The 19,201-nt window shown below is 34.1% G+C and overlaps 1 long non-coding RNA gene across 1 annotated transcript in view; it reads right to left on the reverse strand.

Annotated features, from left to right (window-relative positions):
• The window catches only part of LOC131496254 (uncharacterized), a 185,554-nt gene that overhangs the window by 74,955 nt on the left and 91,398 nt on the right, over positions 1-19,201 (reverse strand). The gene's annotated exons all lie outside the window — the stretch shown is intronic.

Consider the following 19,201-nt stretch of genomic DNA (forward strand, 5'->3'; position numbering starts at 1 on the left):
CTGCTTGTGGGTTTCTGTTCAGGTAAGTTGTATATTTGCTTCTCTGTCTCTCTAATTTGGGGGGCAGTGGTTTGTCCTGCGATCTCACTTCTCTGAGAGATGTAAACAGAGTTGCTGATTTTTCAGACTTTTCAGCTTTTTACTTGTTAGAATAGACTTGCAACCTCTGAGATTCTTAAATGCTGCACCAACAAAAAGAAATTTCTTTCTCCCTCTTTTTCAATTTTTTTAACGTTTATTTATTTTTGAGACAGGGAGAGACAGAGCATGAACGGGGGAGGGTCAGAGAGAGAAGGAGACACAGAATCTGAAACAGGCTCCAGGCTATGAACTGTTAGCACAGAGCCCGACGCGGGGCTTGAACTCACGGACCACAAGATCATGACCTGAGCCGAAGTCGGACGCTTAACCGACTGAGCCACCCAGGCGCCCCTCTCTTTTTCAATTTTAATGATTATAACTCACTTCCAAATTTCATATGAGTCCATGTTCATGGATAAGAAGCCTCCATATCATCAAAATATCAGTTCTTATCAAACCGAATCTATAAATTTAATTCAATCCCACTCCTAATACCAGCAAGTTACTTTGTTTTTATTGACAAACTGATTCTAAATTTATCTGGAGAAGCAAATTACCACAGAATAACCAACACGATACTGAAGGAGAAGAACAAAGTCAGGACTGACACTACCCAATTTTAAGACTTACTTTTGATTCATCAAGAGGATAAAATAGTTACAAACCTAACAACAAAGCCCCAAGATACATGAAGCATATGCTAATAGAATTGAAAGGAGAAAGAAACAATTCAACAATAGTAGCTGGTGACTTCAATTGCCCACTTTCAATAATAGATAAACAATTAGACTGATTACCATAAGGATATAGGAGACATGGCTGACACTGTAAACCAACTAGACATACCAGACATCTATAGAACACTCCAACAAACAATAGCAACATACATATTCTCAAATACACATGGAACATTTTCTAGGATAGGCTACTAAATCAGTCTTAACAAATTCAAATAATTGAAAACATACAAATCACACTCTCCCACCACAAGAGAATGAACTTAGAGATAAATAACAGAAGGAAATTTGACAAATTCAAAAATGTGGAAATTAAATAACACACTTCTAAGTAACCAATAGGTCAAAGAAGAAATCACAATGGAAAATAGAGAATACTTTGACAAATAGGAACAAACACACAGCATAATTTTGGGGATGGAATGAAAACACTATCCAGAAGGAAATTTACAGTTGTAAACATCTACATTAAAAACAGTAAAGACCTCAAATCAGTAATCTAAACTTTCATATAGGAAACTAGAAAAAGAAGAGCAAATTAAACCCAAAGTAATCAGAAGGAAAAAAATAATAGATATTACAGTTTGAATGAGCAAAATAGAGAATAAGGAAACAACAGAGAAAAATCAGTGAAACCAAATGTTGGTTCTTTGAAAAGATCAACAAATAGACAAGACTTTAGCTAGAATGACCAAGCAAAAAAAAAAAAAGGAGAGAAGAATTCAAATTATTAATGCCAGAATGAAAGAAGGGACATTGCTCTTAACCTCACAAAAATAAAAAGAAGTATAAGGAAGTATTCTAAATTATTATAGGTCAACAAATTAGAAAATTTAGATGAAATGGATAAATCTATCAATATATATCAAGGATTATAAATCATGAGTTTGTGAGATTTATCCCAGGAATGCAAAAGTGTTTCAATATATAAAACTAATCAATGTAATGCACCATATTGAGAATAAAAGGGAAAAAACACATGATTATCTCATTGAATACTGAAAAATGACAAAATGTAACATTGTTTAATGATTTAAAACACTTAAAAAACTAAGAAAAAATGGGAACTTTCTCAACCAAATAGAGTATCTATGATAAAATTTAAAAATAGCATCAAGGGGCACCTGGGTGGCGCAGTCGGTTAAGCGTCCGACTTCAGCCAGGTCACGATCTCGCGGTCCGTGAGTTCGAGCCCCGCGTCAGGCTCTGGGCTGATGGCTCGGAGCCTGGAGCCTGTTTCCGATTCTGTGTCTCCCTCTCTCTCTGCCCCTCCCCCGGTCATGCTCTGTCTCTCTCTGTCCCAAAAATAAATAAAAAGCGTTGGAAAAAAAAAATTAAAAAAAAAAATAAAAATAGCATCAAAAAGAGGAATACTTAAAAATTTTATTTGTAAAATCTATGCTTTAAAAATCAAAATATCTTACAGAAAGAAATTAAGGAAGACCTAAATAAATAGTAGGTCATTCCATATTCACAATTGGAAAGCATGATGTCATTAAGATGGTGATATCACCAAATTGATCTATAGATTCAACACAATCTCTATTAAAATTCTAACTGTATTATTTTAATAAATGGACAAGCTAATCCTAATTCATATGGAACTATAAGAGTCCCAATATAGCCAAAACAATCTTGAAAAGAACAATGTTGGAGTACTCATACTTCCTGTACTCATACAAAACCTATTACAAAACTACAAGAATTAAGACAATGCGGTACTGGCATAAGGATAGACTTACAGAGCAATGGGATAGAATTGAAAGTCTAGAAATAAACACATACAGCTACAACTTTCAATGTTAAGACCTTTAAATGAGGAAAAATAGTTTTTTGTTTTGTTTTGTTTTAACAAATGGTGTTAGGAATACTGGATATCCACATGCAAAACAATGAATTTGGACCTATACTTCATGCCATACACAAATAATAACTCAAGATAGATCAATCTTAAGTTTAATAGCTAAAACTACAAAACTCTTAGAAGAAAACAATGGAGAAAATCTTTATGATATCGGATTTTGCAATTATTTCATGAATATGATTCAAAAGTACAGCTAAAAAAAGAAAATAGATAAATTGGACTAAAATTCCGAAACTTGTGTGCTTCAAAGCACATTATCACAAAAGAAAATAACCCAAAGAATGAAAGAAGATATTTGCAAATCATGTGCCTAGTAAGGGTTACATCCAGAATATATTTAAAAACTTCTAAATAACTCAATACTAAAAATAAAAAAAAAATAAAAGAAAAAGAAGCCAGTTTAAAAACATGCAAAGAACCTGGGTAGATGTTTCTTTAAAAAAAGATTTAAAAATGGCAAAGAAGGACATGGAAAAATGCTCAATATCATTATTCATCAGGGAAATACAAATCAAAACCACAATGAGATGCCACTTCACACATGCTCAGATGCCTTTAATTCTTTTAATGGAAGATAATAAATGTTGATGAGAATATGAAGAAATTGGAGCCCTCATGTATTGCTGCTAAAAATGTAAAATGGTATAGTCTCTTTGGAGAAAAGTTTGACAGTTCTTCAAAAATTTAAATGTTGACTTATAACCTAATCCAGCAATTCTACTCCATGTATATACCTAAGAGAATTGAAAACATATGTTACTATAAAACTTAATACAAATGTTCATAGCAGCATTATTTATAATAGCCAAAATGCAGAAACAACCCAATTGTCCCTTCAACCAATGAATGGATACACAAAATTGATACATCCATATGATGAAATATTATTCAGCCATAAAAAAGAATGTAGTGCTGTTATTATATGCTACAAGTTAGATGGACTTTGAAAATATTATGCTAAAGAAAATAGCCAAATACAAAAGGCCCCATATTGTATGACTCCATTGATATGAAATGTCCAGAATAGGTAAATCCATAAAGATAGAAAGGAAATTAACTGTTAACAGCTAAAGAAAAGGGAAATGGAAAGTGACTGCCAACAAGCACAGGGTTTCCTCTGAAAGTTAGGAAAATCTTCTGGAATTAGTGTTATTTACCAACCTTGTGAATTCCCTAAAAACCATGAAATTTTACATTTTTAAAGGTTGCTTTTATGGTATATAAATTATATTTCAATTTTAAAAATGAAGAATCCAAATATAAATATCCATTAATATTATCAAGGAGATAAGGATAAATATATTGCATCCATAGAAAAATCAAAGCTACTAGTATAAATAGAAATTGTCAGAGAACAAAATTTTAAAACCTTTCAAAAAGTAAAAATTGATGTCAAATTAGAAAATAAAAACTCAGTAAAACAGAGGGAAGATATAGTTAGCAATATTCACAGAAAATTGGAGCAAAAAAGACAGATGGGAAAATTAAAAAAAAAAAAAAAAAGACCAGACCAGAGTATACCATACAGAGAAAACAAATAGAGAAAATTTCTTAGTAACCTCATTGTCAAAGATATGATTCCAGAAAATTTCCCAGAACTGAAGAAGAGGGATTTTAAATCATAAAAATCCCACACTTAGACATGTTATCATCATTTTTCATTACATTGGGAGCAAAGAGTAGCTCTTATGAAGTTCTGTGTTGCAGATGGATAATATAGTAATTCTTAAAATATTGGGAATCTGGCTTTTTTTCTATTTTTCATCAACATTAAAAACTAGAGATAATTGAATGAGGTTTCCAAAACTCTGAAGGAAAATAATGTCTAACCTATAATTCTAGACCTACTTTAGCTAAAAATAAAGTGTGACGGTAAAACAGAGATATTTTTAAAACAAGTAGGGTTTCAAAAATACTTTTCCCCTGTCACTTTTCTCAGGAATTTACCAAAGAATATTATTTACTAAAATGAGAAAGTAAACCAAGAAGGAATACCAGGAAAGATAGAGGACAACTAGTCCATATTGGAGCAGATAAGAAAATTCTAGTTTCTTCAGGAAGATTGTGTTGGTAGAATAACTGACTTCTCCAAATGCATTGCAAAAAGACATAGGCAATTAGTAAAAGATGATGTAGTCATTTAAAAATACCTAGAAGAATAAGCAAATGAAAAAATAAGTAAATTTTTAATTATAGAAAAAGCAAATTTTGCAGAAAAGAGAGTACTCAAAGTGTATTAAATGGTGCAGCCATGGGGCGCCTGGGTGGCGCAGTCGGTTAAGCGTCCGACTTCAACCAGGTCACGATCTCGCGGTCCGTGAGTTCGAGCCCCGCGTCAGGCTCTGGGTTGATGGCTCGGAGCCTGGAGCCTGTTTCCGATTCTGTGTCTCCCTCTCTCTCTGCCCCTTCCCCGTTCATGCTCTGTCTCTCTCTGTCCCAAAAAAAAAAAAAAAAAAAAAAAAAAAAAGTTGAAAAAAATAAATGGTGCAGCCATGAAACACATTTGCACAGTCCTAAAAATGTTAACTTTATTTATTTATTTATTTATTTATTTATTTATTTATTTATTGCCTATATGTTTTTAAATGTTAACAATATTTGTATCTGACCAAAATTATCATATAAGCCTAATGATAACAGAAGGATGGGAAGATTGGAAGAGTGCGTGGTAAGGTCAGTGTGTGATACATCAGCAAGGTCTTCAGCAGTAGATCATATTAGTACTCAGTAAATACTCACAATACTGATCTTCCAGGGGACATCATTGTGGACTTGGTTTAAGGTGTTAGCCTTGTGTTTGTTTTGGCCAATGAAGTTCATGCAGAAACAACATGAGCAGAGGCTAGCTACGTGCCTGTGTGGTGTGTCTTAGCCTCTCATGGGTATTTTCTCTCAAGAAGAGCATTCCTTGAATGGCCAATGATCCTAGAATGACCCATGGACAGATCTGAATCTAATCCTCACCTCCTGAGGAAGGACTGCCTGAGCCACTTATAGATGGATGATTGAGAAATAAACACTTGATTCCATATCAATTACAGTTTGAGAGTTCTTTGTTATGCAGCATTATTGTAGCAAAACTTGGTAAGGAGCAGTCACCCAAATCCACCCTCTTGATTTTTAATTTTTTTTTATCATGGGATCACCATAGGTAATGATTAAATAATTTAAAATGAAAAAAAAAATATATGTATGACATATAGCATTACATGACAAAAAGATTATCTAAAAGATGTGAAAGTTTATTTCTGGAAAAAGAAAAATGGGGCAAGGAGGGTGAATTTGGACGACCGTTTTTTTGTTTTTTGTTTTTTTTAATAAACCTGGAAGAAGTACTTGATCGTTTACACTGTATGAATGTATAACTGATAAAAATGTTTTTCCTTTTTAAACACAAAGATACAAATTTAAAAAAATAAAATATACACTCAATAGTCAATAATTACCACAATTAAAAGATAAAGTAATACATTATTCAAGAATTTCCCAGAACTGAATTGAAAAATGGCCTGAGTCCATGCTCATATTGAAAATCCAAATATCGAGCAACTAGTTTTTGTTTTTTGTTTTCATTGGTCTCCTTAAATTTTGTAGAACACCTAATTTCCCATCATTCCTTATTCTCAATATCTTTTGGCTCCTCATAACCTCAGACCAATCTCTTCTCCACTATATTCTTTTTGTCCTCTTTATTCTTCCTATTTAGTTTCCTTTGTCCTTTGTAGATTTCTCAAGGATGTTTCACATTGTATGTGACAAAGCACTTCCAGAAAGAACAATTAAATAGATTAGAGTTATTTAAAGGAAGAGTCAGGAGGGTATGATAATTATATTTATATATCTCTCATAAACATTATTGATAACAACTAACGACGATTGATTATTGCAATACTATCTTCATGAAACAAAGCTATCAGAGTATTTTCAATACTTTAGGAGAAATATGAAGCTTAGAATATTTAGGAGAAATATTCAGCTATGTTCTTTTCTCCATTTACATTAGCGACTTTCTCCCAATCCCAAATCCTCAGATATGTGCTCAGTAAAATCACAGCACCACATCTTGATTAAATACAGCTGTATAACTACCCAGAGCATAGGTTTAATAGCAATCTTCTTGTCATCACTCAAAGATATTTTAAGACCTTAATACAAAAGGTTACAAATTAATTATTTATAATGTCCTAAATCCCTTTACTGAGTCTCTAAAGCTCCCACACTTTTTAAACTCTCACTTCCTAATAAGTACTTTAAAAAAGAATCCTGGAAACACGTCACTAATTAGAATTCACGGCTTTGTTTTCTTTTCCTAGCTGATTTACACAGTCTCCTCTCTGCAATCTTCTTTTCCATGCTTTCCCTTAACCTTTCCTATTAGCCCTTTTTCCCTAAGATCCTTTGAAATGGAATGTTAACTAGAGCTGTGAGGAAGTGGAGCATTAGCCCGTCCCTGACCTCTCAGGAACAAACTAACTACTAAAGGCTCCGCTCTTCCGTTAGAACAGAATAATGCCATTGCCTGTAATCCTAATTACTTAATTTGTCTGTAAGAAAATTTTCTGGGATGCCAGGCTTTTGAGAACCAAGATAAAAAGCTTCCTAGAAACTGGTGAAGAAAAGAGAGCAACCCTGTTTTAAAGGACATCTTTTCTCAGCTTGGATTTCTGCCAGAGGTTCCTTCCTTTTGTAATGTCATTCAATTCAACATGGAAGAGAGCGTTTCTTAGAGCCTAATGCCTTAGTAATCAATTTAGGTTTGAATATTTCATAAATTTAGAGCTTCAGGTTTCTGTCCTGGGTGTCCCTTATAAAAGCTGGTTTTTAAGATAATTGGACCTGCTGACTTTCTGGACATTGCATAGTTTTTTATGAGGTATATGATGAGTTACCTATAAAAGCATAAGGATTTACAAATTTGAAATCCTATTAAATGCACATCAGTTTTAAGAGGAGGAGAGGATTAAGCTATACAATATGTATTTCAAATTTTACTGAGCCTAGATATTTGAAAACTGGTTTAAGGTGTTAGCCAAGCCAAAAATGTAGTAAAATTCAACCAATTCTGATTTATACCATGTATTTAAGCCCACTTCCCATTGGGTTCCTTCCCAGAGTGTGCATTATCTGTTGATTGCTTTAAAGTATAGAGCAAGTTCAGCAAAACATTATATAAATGGAAGAGAATTATTCTGCTCTTTTGTATCAAACTGAAATATAACCCAACATTTAATTTATACTACATTTTGTTGGCCTTGCTTTTTGATGTAGGTCAGAAACAAATGTCTTTTAAGTACATAAAAATCAATGAACTATTGTTTTGCATTATAATCAAAACACTCATTGATCTGTACTTGGGAGAGATTTAAAGTTGTTCTCAATGCTCTTTTAATGTCTTTGACTGTATTTTCAAATTTCATATATTCCACATAAATATGTTGGTTTATTGAACATCAGACAAACATAGATTAACATAGTTTATTTACTGTCACCTCTAACAAATATAATGATAGCAGAAAATCTACATATATTCTCCATTTCAACTTTATCATATAGAGCAGATGTGAAAGGTTTGTTAACTAAATGCTTGCTGTGAATACCACTGTGGCCAATGTTCTCAAATAAGTTTTTAGTTTTTAGGAGATGAACTGTAGTATATTATATTTGGTTTGGTTTAAATAACCACCCCCAAAGTTCAGATAAGTATCTGAACTTTATCCGAACTATCCAAACTTCCTTTAGTTTGTGATTCAAGTCTGAAAATCTCATGAGAACAGATGCTCTTGTAGCTTTCTCTTACTTCCTGCTTCATTGTGAGAACTAGGTTTCCAAAGAAATTCTTACACGCCTAAGAAGTCTGTATGCGTGATGCCCTGCGACTTTTTTCCCATTCAAATTAAAATGTTGTTGCTTTTATCCAGTTGAAATTTCAGTTCTTATCTTTCTTAGTACAGTAGTCTTTCCCCCTACTCCCACTCCCACCCCTCAGCCCAATCCCTGTCTTTGCTTTCCATGGTCAGTTACCTATGGTCAACCACGGTCCGGAAACAGAGGCTTCTCCTTCTAACTTAACATCAAAAGGTCAATAGTAGTCTAACCCTATGTCACAATGCCTGTGTCACTCACCTCACTTCATCTCATCACATAGGCATTTTATCATCTCACATCATCGCAAAAGAAGGGTAAGTATAGTACTATAAGATATTTTGAGAAAAAGAGAGAGAACACACTCACATAGCTTTTATTATAATATATTGTTATAATTGTTCTATTTTACTATAATTGTTGTTAATCTCTTACTGTGCCTAATTTATAAATTAAACTTTATAATAGCTAGGCACGTATAAGGGAAAAAACGTAGTATACATAGGGTTCGCTACTGTTAGGTTACAGGGACCCACTGGGAGTCTTGGAACATATCCAGTGTGGATAAAAGGAGACTATTGTATCTCCAAGATGTTCTTGATAGCTTTGACCACTGTTTTCATCTTGAAGCTCTTTCCTCCTTACTCCTCCACAGTATTAGTTCCTCTTGATGCTCTATCTTTTTTTCTCATCACACCTTTTCAGTTTCTGCTTTGACCTTTGCCTAATCTGAATACCCCCTTCTTGTTTGGTATTTTCCAGGCTCTTCATTAACACAGTAAATGTACATTGAACCCTGTCTGTATGCCTAACACTATCATAGGCACTGACTTTATAGCAATAAACAAAGCAGGAAGAAACAAAATCCTGCTTTCATGGAATATTAACTTCTAATGGAGGTTAACAGGTAAGCAAAACAAAAAAAGATATTAAAATACATAAGATATTTGATGGTTTTAAGTATTATAGAGAAAAAATAAAGCAGAAGGATAGGGGAAAGCCTGAGAGCAGACAAGGTATAAATAGGAGGAAGATCTCAAAGGAAAGATGACATGGGCACAAACACCTGAAGGGGTGAGAGTGAGATCATGGGCTATCTGGAGAGAGACCATTCCAGGCAGAGGAAAGAGCCGGTGAAAAAGCTCAGAGACTGGCACATACCTGGTGGACCATTTGTCTTACTTTTCTCCTCACTCTGCACATTGTCTTTTCCCATGGACCAAGTTATTGACAAATAGGTTCATCACTCCCAAATCTGTTTCTCTATTACAAGTGCCATATCTCCAACTTCCAGCTGGACATCTCCATCTGAATGTCTTATGAGCATTTGAAACCCCATATATCCCCAAACCTAATGTGTTTTTCCCTCTGACACATATATTGCACCCTGCATTTCTCTTATACTGTTACAAACACTCACTGAGTGATCAAAGGCAGAAGCCTAGAATCCCTTTAAGTTCATCCTTTTCCCTTTCTGTCCACATCTGATTTGCTTTTCCATGTAACACAAATTACTGAGAAACTATTTTGTACTAGCCTCTGGGCTACACAGGGTGTGAGAGGAAGTCTGATCAGTTCATTAACTACTTACCTTAATTACCTAAAACTTGCTATGGAAAAAGAGGATTGTGAAAAGTTTAGGAAAAGCTGGGAAAATTTAAACCACATTTCCTTTTTGAGTATTATTAAGGAATTTATTGAAATTTATAATCAGCACAAAAATATTTAGAAACAACTTTCCTGATTTTCTGTTACAAATAAAGGAATTACAGATTCCTAACTACATATAACTACCTATAAGCACTCCCCTCAACTCATGTCTACTCTTCTGTCCACTAAGTATCTCAAAGTTAATATGTCAAACATAACTTTTTATTCCCCTTGCCACCTTCTCCCACACCTACCCCCCAAAAAATCCTTGTTCGAACACTCTTCCCTTTTCCTCTTAGTGAATGGCACCACTGTGTTCCAAACCTCTCAGGCAAAACATTTAGGAGTAGTCTTATTTATTTATTTATTTATTTATTTATTTATTTATTTATTTATTTAGAGAGCCATGTGCACGTACGTGCACACGCATGAGAGCAGGAGAGGTGACAGTATGCTTCCTGCCTCACAGTTATAATGTGGTTGCTGTCATGCTATTCCTCACATCTGCATTCTAGTCAGGAAGAAGGGGGAGAGGAGAGAAGCTGCATCTGTCTTTTTATTAGGAAAGTAAAAGCTTCCCCCAAATTTCCCTTTATGTCTCATTACATAAGAGACAGACTTCTCTGTAAGTCTCCTGGCTTCCAAGTAGGTTAATGAGCAACTCTGACAATAAGAGATATTGGGAAACCTCTTATCTAACTTTCAAGCCCTAATACTGGGGAGAGGCAGGGTAGAAAAGGAGTGCTTCCTGGGTGAGCCAAATAATCTCTACCACACTGGCCTTCATTCTGTTCCATAAACATACCAAATTAAGTCCTTTGTTAAGGCCTTTGAATGAGCCAATCCCACTGCTAAGAATGTTTCTCTCCCATAACTTTTCACAACTTCTTCGTTTTTGTAATCCAGGTCTCACTCCAGATATCATTGACACCCTTTCCGATTACCCTGTCTGAAACTGTCCCCCAAAACCTGTCACTCTCTATGCCATTGTATGGTTATATTTTTAAAGCACTTAGAATAAGAAGCATGGCAGAATAGAGGAGTAACTTCTCCATCTTTGGAGGATGGAGAAGTAGAGAAAGGAAATCACACATTAGCTGAAAAAGAACAATCAGAAAAAAAATTTAAAAATAAACAAGCTAGCTTCTCTTTCATCAAATATCCATACTGCACATGTTCATTAGCCTCTCCATATCCCCCTTCGTATTACCCAATTTCCCTTCTAGAGCTAGAAGTAACTGACTATTCTAGGGGTATTGAGCAGATGACATAGAGATTGCTTGGAAAGGTGGTGCTGTGGGCTGACCCACTGCCAGGGAGTAACTGTTTCAAAAGGATAGCTTGCTTCTGGCATTATATGCTAAAATTGAGACTCTTGACTTTTCAGCCTCCAAAGCCTAAATGTTTGGCATGAATAGCAGAAATCTGGCATTTTCAATGCTCATATGTCCAAAAGCTGGAAAACTAGAAAATGCTAAGAGTCTCAAATTGGTGTCCACTTTGGAATATTTGGCCCAGGAAAATGTATATTCTCATGCTGCAGGAAGTTGGTTTGCAAAATGAAGGCTGAATTGAGGCCAAAAAGCAAGAACCATTTGCCAGAGTGTAGATGAAATATGATAGTTTGCTGCACAAAGTTTCTTTTTAAAAGTTATTTGCAGCTGCCATGACACATCTTTAAAATTGTAATATGTAGAACTGTTATTTAGGAATTCCAATGGAGGGAAACAAATCTCAACTGTTTACATTTAAACATGATGTAGTAAGATACTAAGGAATAAATGTAAACATTATAGATTGGACAAAGTATTACAAGTGAAACATGCCTCAAATCAAAGCATAGACTTAAATGGTCCAAAGAAAAGCAGAAATTCTCATTTTCATAGAAAATCTGCATCACTATTATTCTACTGAGCAGACTTTCCTATGGTATGTTGAGAGAAAATACAATGTTTTAGAAAGTGTTTAAGTCAAAGTAATGCAATGATGGAACTCCACTGCTTGTAAAAGAAAGAATTCTTAACAGATAATAGTACCCTTAATTCCATTTTCTATTTCCTTTGAAGAAAGGAGCATAACCATAGAAACTCGTTATGTGAAATTTACTGGTTAAAAAAACACAAAACATTTGACTTAAAAAGTTAGAAACTATATGTAACCAAGACTAGACTATTAAAATAGATCAAAATATGGCAAGCAGCTAGAAAACAGAGAGTGTTTGCAGAAATGAAGAGAGAGAAGAAAGAAAGAAAGAAAGAAAGAAAGAAAGAAAGAAAGAAAGAAAGAGAAAGAGGAAGAAAGAAAGAAAGAAAGAAAGAAAGAAAGAAAGAAAGAAAGAAAGAAAAAGAAAGAGAAAGAGAGAGAGAGGAAGAAAGAAAAGAAAAGAAAAGAAAAGAAAAGAAAAGAAAAGAAAAGAAAAGAAAAGAAAAGGAGAGAGAGAGAGAGAAAGGAAGGAAGGAAGGAAGGAAGGAAGGAAGGAAGGAAGGAAGGAAGGAAGAGAGAGAAAGGAAGAAAAATGAAAGAAAGAAAAAGAAAAGTTAAAGAAGCAGTGAAATGCAGAAGACAAAGGAGAGAGGTTTTTAATTTTACTTTTCAGTCTGTTCTATTGAAGAATAAATTCAAGAAAGTGCCAAGATACAATTTGCAATTCTGAATTTTCTATTTTCTGGAGACATCAGTAGGAATTTAAGGTACAAAGCATAGAGGAATAAAGTATGAAAGGAAATAGGAAATTGCTTATTCTAATAAAGAATATTTTTGTGTTTCTCACTGAATTTACACTCTCATTCGGAGAGATGGCAGTTAATGGTAGAAACATCTTTTAAATTCTCCATTCCTTATCTAGTCACCACCCACACTAGCATTTCCACTGATTTGTTACTGTTTTCAGGAGAGCCTGCTAATTGAGGAAATCCAAGCTTTTAGTGAGAATATACCCATTGGCCTGGGCTGATTTGCCTTTTTGCCAACTTCAGATCATCCTTCACCTTAAAATGCAAAATGCAAAACACCTAACCTCCGTCTGGAGCAAGACTTTCTGGGTTCAGAATTGGCTCTCCCACTTATTCAACGTGTAACTTTAGACAAATCATTTAACATTTCTTGCTACAGTTTCCTCACCTGTATAATAGAAGTAATAGTCCTAACACCTACCTATAAGGGTGTAAATAAGGGTTAAATAAGATCAAAAAGGTATAGTGCTTACAATGGTACCTGGAATTTCATAAGTCCTCAGTAAGTCTTAGCTATTATTATGATTACCTTGTGCCATAAGTAACTAGTCGAAGAACAAATATGAGTAAACAAGCAAACATTAGTTAATATTAATGAATTAGCTTCCCTTGTACCCAAATAAACTAAGCACAACATTATCCTACTATCTGATTCTAATCTGTGTTGTACCGAGACATTTCATCCTTACCAAACAGTCCATACAATAGACCAAAAATATAGTCCTTACATTTGCCAGCCTCCCTTGCAGTTAATTGGAGCATATGGCTAATATCTGGCCAATGCACAGGAGAAAGTGATAGATACCTCTACCCATGAAAGCTCCAGCTCTTTCTTCCTCAGTCATAGCAGCCTTAGAGGGCGGGCATGTGCTTCAGACGGTGAAGTTTTCAGATGAAGGACAGCATCCCAACATGCATCACACTTTTCATAAATGAGACATACACCTGTGTATATTAAACCACCAAGAATGTATGGTTTTTTGTTACCATAACATTGCCTAGCATAATCCTCACTACCATAGTGGTCAAAATGATGCATAGCTTCATAGTAAAGAAATTAAAAACAAAACAAACAACACAACATTATTCCAATCCCTTAATAATATCCAGGGAAGTCTGCTATCTCAATTAAAGAAGATTCAAAGCCTCCTTCTCCTCTTAATTTCCCAGGCTGGCACAGTGGCCAATTCTGATCCATAGTATTTTTATTTTATTTCCAACCTGGCATTCTTTATTTCACATCTAAGGAGCATATTTACTATGGCCTTAGCTCTCTGGGCTGTTTTCTGGAGCTAAATATCTAAACATAAATACAACTAGTGGATTTCTGCTGATTCCTTCATTGGAGAACACACAACATAAAACATCCATTTGGGATATTAGCTGTAATTCAGGTGGAAATGGTGATGCTAAAAGATGGTTCCTGCATCCCTCAGGGACCCTTTCATCCATCCCCCTTAGGGTTGCCTCACTGGTTAACATTTATCTCTGTACTTCTTTCTTGTGTAATCATTAGGCAAGATATCATCCTATTATGTCATAGGTTTATTTGAGTTACTAGTGGATTTATGTTTAGTGAAAAGATAGATGTACTGTGATAAAGCTAAATTGTTAACCTCATTTGAAAAGTTCTATAAGGATGTCTTGCTCTTTAGAGGTCTAAAAACTTGTGATAAAATACAAATACAAAGTTATCTCAAAAAGGCCAAAGATTTCCTGTGCCCTAGCCAAGAGGCTGAGCACATATTTAAAAACAAAACAAAACAGTGGGCTGGAAAATGAGAAGTCAAGGACTAATGCTATAATGACGACATGAAGTTTGATTTGTATGTCCTGAGGTTTTTAAGGGCAGACATTGATAGATCAGAGATTTGCCTTAGGGACTACACTGGCCCTATAATCTAAAGTACAGGAACTCTTCTAGGGGAAGGACAAATATAAAAGGAATTAGCTTGAAAGACTCATTGGATAAGGTGTTTTTAGTGTTCAAGAGAAAATTTTTGAAAAAGAGTCTCTGGTACCAGGTTTATTTTTATGACACTAGTCAATGAAAACCTTTAAAAGCCGTATTTGCAAAGTTATGTATATACTAAATAGGATCCAGGCAGCCAAGAGCCCTGGCTTTTGGTATTTTAGTGAAAGACCCAGGGAACAGTCATCATTATTCATGTAAAATTGTGAATTTTATAAACAGAAATAAAAAGAAAGGACAAAATATACTTTAAAAGAGTAAGCATTTTGAATGATAAAAATACTGTACTTTGCTGTTCTAAGTATTCATCTTGCTTAACTGAAAATACATTACTGGAGAATTTTTACAGTCTTTTTCTACCTGAACAACAATAACCTCTTAAAAATGTGTGAAAAGAATTGCTTGTTTGCCTCTTTGTCCTTAATTGAATTTGCTTTGGTAAAATACTGATAAACACATTAGCAAAACAAAGTGGAGGAATTGAGTGATTATCCAGATAATTTTGTCTTTATAAGAACTGTTTTCACCTAAACTATTGAAACTATTTGGTCTGTAACATTTTTCAATACTTTGTAAAATGAATTGTAGAGCTAGGTTCAGCAGTTACCTAGACAAGAGATATCTGTGTGGTGAGCTACCACAAACCTTAGGATAAAGGAATTTTTGTTGCTAGTATAAATTATCTAGTTTTCCTGCTGACATAGCTTCTTTTTATTTTACCTCTGAGGATGCAAGTTACAGGAAATTATAGCACTTTGGGGATATTCTAAGCACTGTGACTTTTTCATGAGGCATACTTTACTCACAAGTTTTCTCTGTTTAGGAATTTCTTATTCTTGGTAATCCCCCAGAAGGATAGCCTATACCAGGACATCCTTTGCAAAATCAGTAATTCATTTCATATTTGATTTGTCATCTACATGTGAACCTGGGGAAGAAAATTATCCTGAAGCTTCCTTGGGCACTGTGATGGTTAATTTCATGTGTCGAATCAGCTGGGTCATGGAGTACCCAGATGTTTGGGCAAATATTATTCTGAACATTTCTGTGAGGGTGTTTTTGGATGAAATTAACATTGAAATTGGTGGACTTTGCTTAAAGCAGATTGCCCTCCATAATGTGTGTGCACCTTATCCAGTCTGTTGAAGGCCTGAATAGAACATAAAGACTGTCCTCTCCTGAGCAAGAGAGAATTCTATAGCATTGTCTCTCAGACTGGAATTGCAGCTTCGGCTATTCTGGATCTACAGCCTTCCACTCAACCTACAGATTCTGGACTTGCCAGTGTGTATAATCATGCAAGCCAATTTCTTTAATAAATTGACATATGCATACACACACACACACACACACACACACACATCCTACTGGTTCTGTTTCTCTGGGAAATCCCAACTAATACAGGTATAAGTATATATCTACAGAAAGATTATCCTGATCTACCCCTTGAGGGGAATATATTAATAGGACAATCCAGATAAGTATGACTCATGCTCAGCAGCCTCTCAGTGATATTATTATATTTTTATAAGAAAAACAAGACAGCCAAAACTATCTGTGATTTGAAAAATGTCATGAGGTCTTTTCACAAGGTGACTTGGATTATGCTTTCTTCTAACTATGGGGAACATTTCTTTGTTTTGTTTCTATCCAAACTACTGAAGAGAAAGATGAAGAAAGAACTTTCTATTCCAAATATCTGATCAACCATCATACTGTAAACTCCTAGAAGATCAAGATAACTCTTTTAGCACTCTTGGAAATGGCCCTCATCCACAATCACATGAGAGCAGATCCTTAATAGATGCTCCTAAAGACACGGACTTAAGAGCAAATACATACATACATACATACATACATACATACATACATACATAAAATAATAAAATAAAACCAAAACCAAAACAAAAAAAATATAAAAAACAAATCAACTAAATGTTCAACTTCACAGCATGCACTTTTCCTTCTATGCATCTCTTTAATAATGAAAAAAAAAGGTGGAGGATGTAGGAGACAAGTTAGAATTAGAATTAGTTGAATGAACAATGTAAAAATATTAGAGAATCATGGAATTTAGGCACATGCTATCTTGAAAAGCTTCAGAATGGCAATCAAAGGAATATTCCAAAGGTAGGGCCTGAACCAATAAAAATCTTTAGGAAAGATTCATGAGACAGAATGAACGGAGTGGCTGAATATACCAGAAATGGAAGAAAAATCCTAGAGTTAAGAGATGTATTTTTTCATTCAACAGACATTTATTAAACACAGACTGTGTCAAGTGCTATGTTATTTGCTAAAGTACACCAGTTTTGAACTTGGATCAAGACACATAATGCTAGGCAAACATAGATGTAATTTTTCTCCTCATGTGCTACCAACAAATTCTCCAGTCACCACTAGTACCACATTTCAACCTTTAAATGCACATACTTTACCCAGATTCTCATAAGTAAGAATGAGTGATAGTTGTTTCAAAAGTATTTCTCCCATCTGAATTTTTGTTTCTAAAGGAACAATAACTTAAGCCAAAGAGAACAGTAGAAAAGAATAATAAGGTTACAGGAAGGAAAAAGGAGACAGAGAAATAGGAGACAGAGAAAGAACAAGATGGGGTAGAAAAAGATTATGGGGAAATACTCAGACCTTCTCATTCTCCTTAAACATACCCAGTACTAGCTATTTTACTGCAAAACACCAAGAGGCACAGGGGCAGGCATCCTAAATTCACGATCAAAGATTTATCTAAGAATGTTTTTATTTTAATTTTTTGGGATGTGTGTGTGTGTGTGTGTGTGTGTGTGTAGCAACTATATTCTGATTTTATTTGCAAGGGCTAAGATTTAACTTTGCTTGAAGATATCTAAGTAAAAAAACAATAGGACAATAATTAAATTCAAGTTGCTTTGAAACTTAGTTTTCTCCTAAAGAACTCTTACATCAAGGACAAAATCAAAACAAATGGGAAATATTTAGAAAATGACAACAATAACAAACAAAAGACTGTTAGCACCTAACAATAATGGCTAATATTTTTCCCAATTAACCCACATATCTAAGAAGCTCAGTGAGTAACAAACATAATGAAAAAATAAACACACACACACACACACACACACACACACACACACACCCCAGAGAACATCACGATCAAATTGATGTAAAGTAGTAATAGACGCTAAATTCAAAAGGAGCCACAGAAGACACATTATGTACAGAATAAGAAAATTAAAAATGACAACATACTTCTCATAAATAATGCAATCCATAAAAAAAGTATTAGGAAGAAAAATGCCAACCTAGAATTCTATACCCAGCAAATGCCTTTATAAATAAAAAGTAAAATAAACCATTTTTTAGGCATCAGAAAGCTAAGGGTTCACCACCTGCAGGTCTGCACTATAAGAAATGTCAAGGAATTTCTTCAAGTGAAAGAAGATTATAACAGTTGGTAACTTTCAATCTACACAAAGGATAGAAATGTGCCAGAAATGATAACATATATAAGTAAATACAAAAGCCATTTTTCTCATGGTTTAATCTCTTTAAAACACAAGTAACTACTTAATGCAAAAGTAATAAAAAGTATCATGGATTTTAAAGTACATGGAAATAAAATACATGATAAAAATAGCACTCTAGAAAGGGAAGGGAAAACTGAAGTAACCTGTTGGAAATTTCTTATGCTATATATATGAAGTTGTATAATACTGTTTGAAGATAGACTATAAAAATTTAAAGATTTATATTATAAATCCTAGAGCAACAACTGAAAAAAAAAACAAGCAAAGAGTTGTAGCTAATAAGCCAAAAGTGAAGATAAAACTTAATTATAAAAGAAACTCAATTATTCTAAAAGACTTAGAAAGAGGAAAAAAGAAACAAATATCTGTTATAATAAATAGAAAACAAATAGGATGGCATATTTAAACTTCACCATATCAAAAAGTATACTAAATACAATTTATCTGAACATGTTGATTAAAAGAGCAAAAAAAATTCATTTCAAAATGAAAAATGAGTCAATTCAATACGAATGTATAGCAATCCTATGTCTATATAGAACAATAGAACTTTAGAATAAATGAAGCAAAAAGTAAAAGTAGACAACCCCACAATTATAATTGCAAATTTTAACACTATTGACTCATAAGTGATAGAAAGAAGAGACAGCAAATTGGCAAATCATACAGAAAATCTGAATATCACTATCAAACAACTTGATCTCATTGATATTTATAGAACGTAGCATCCAAAGACAGTGCAATGCCATTAATTTCAAAGAACATACAACATAGTCCAT

Source organism: Neofelis nebulosa, chromosome 15 (assembly GCF_028018385.1).
Source record: "Neofelis nebulosa isolate mNeoNeb1 chromosome 15, mNeoNeb1.pri, whole genome shotgun sequence".
NCBI classification, from domain to species: domain Eukaryota; kingdom Metazoa; phylum Chordata; class Mammalia; order Carnivora; family Felidae; genus Neofelis; species Neofelis nebulosa.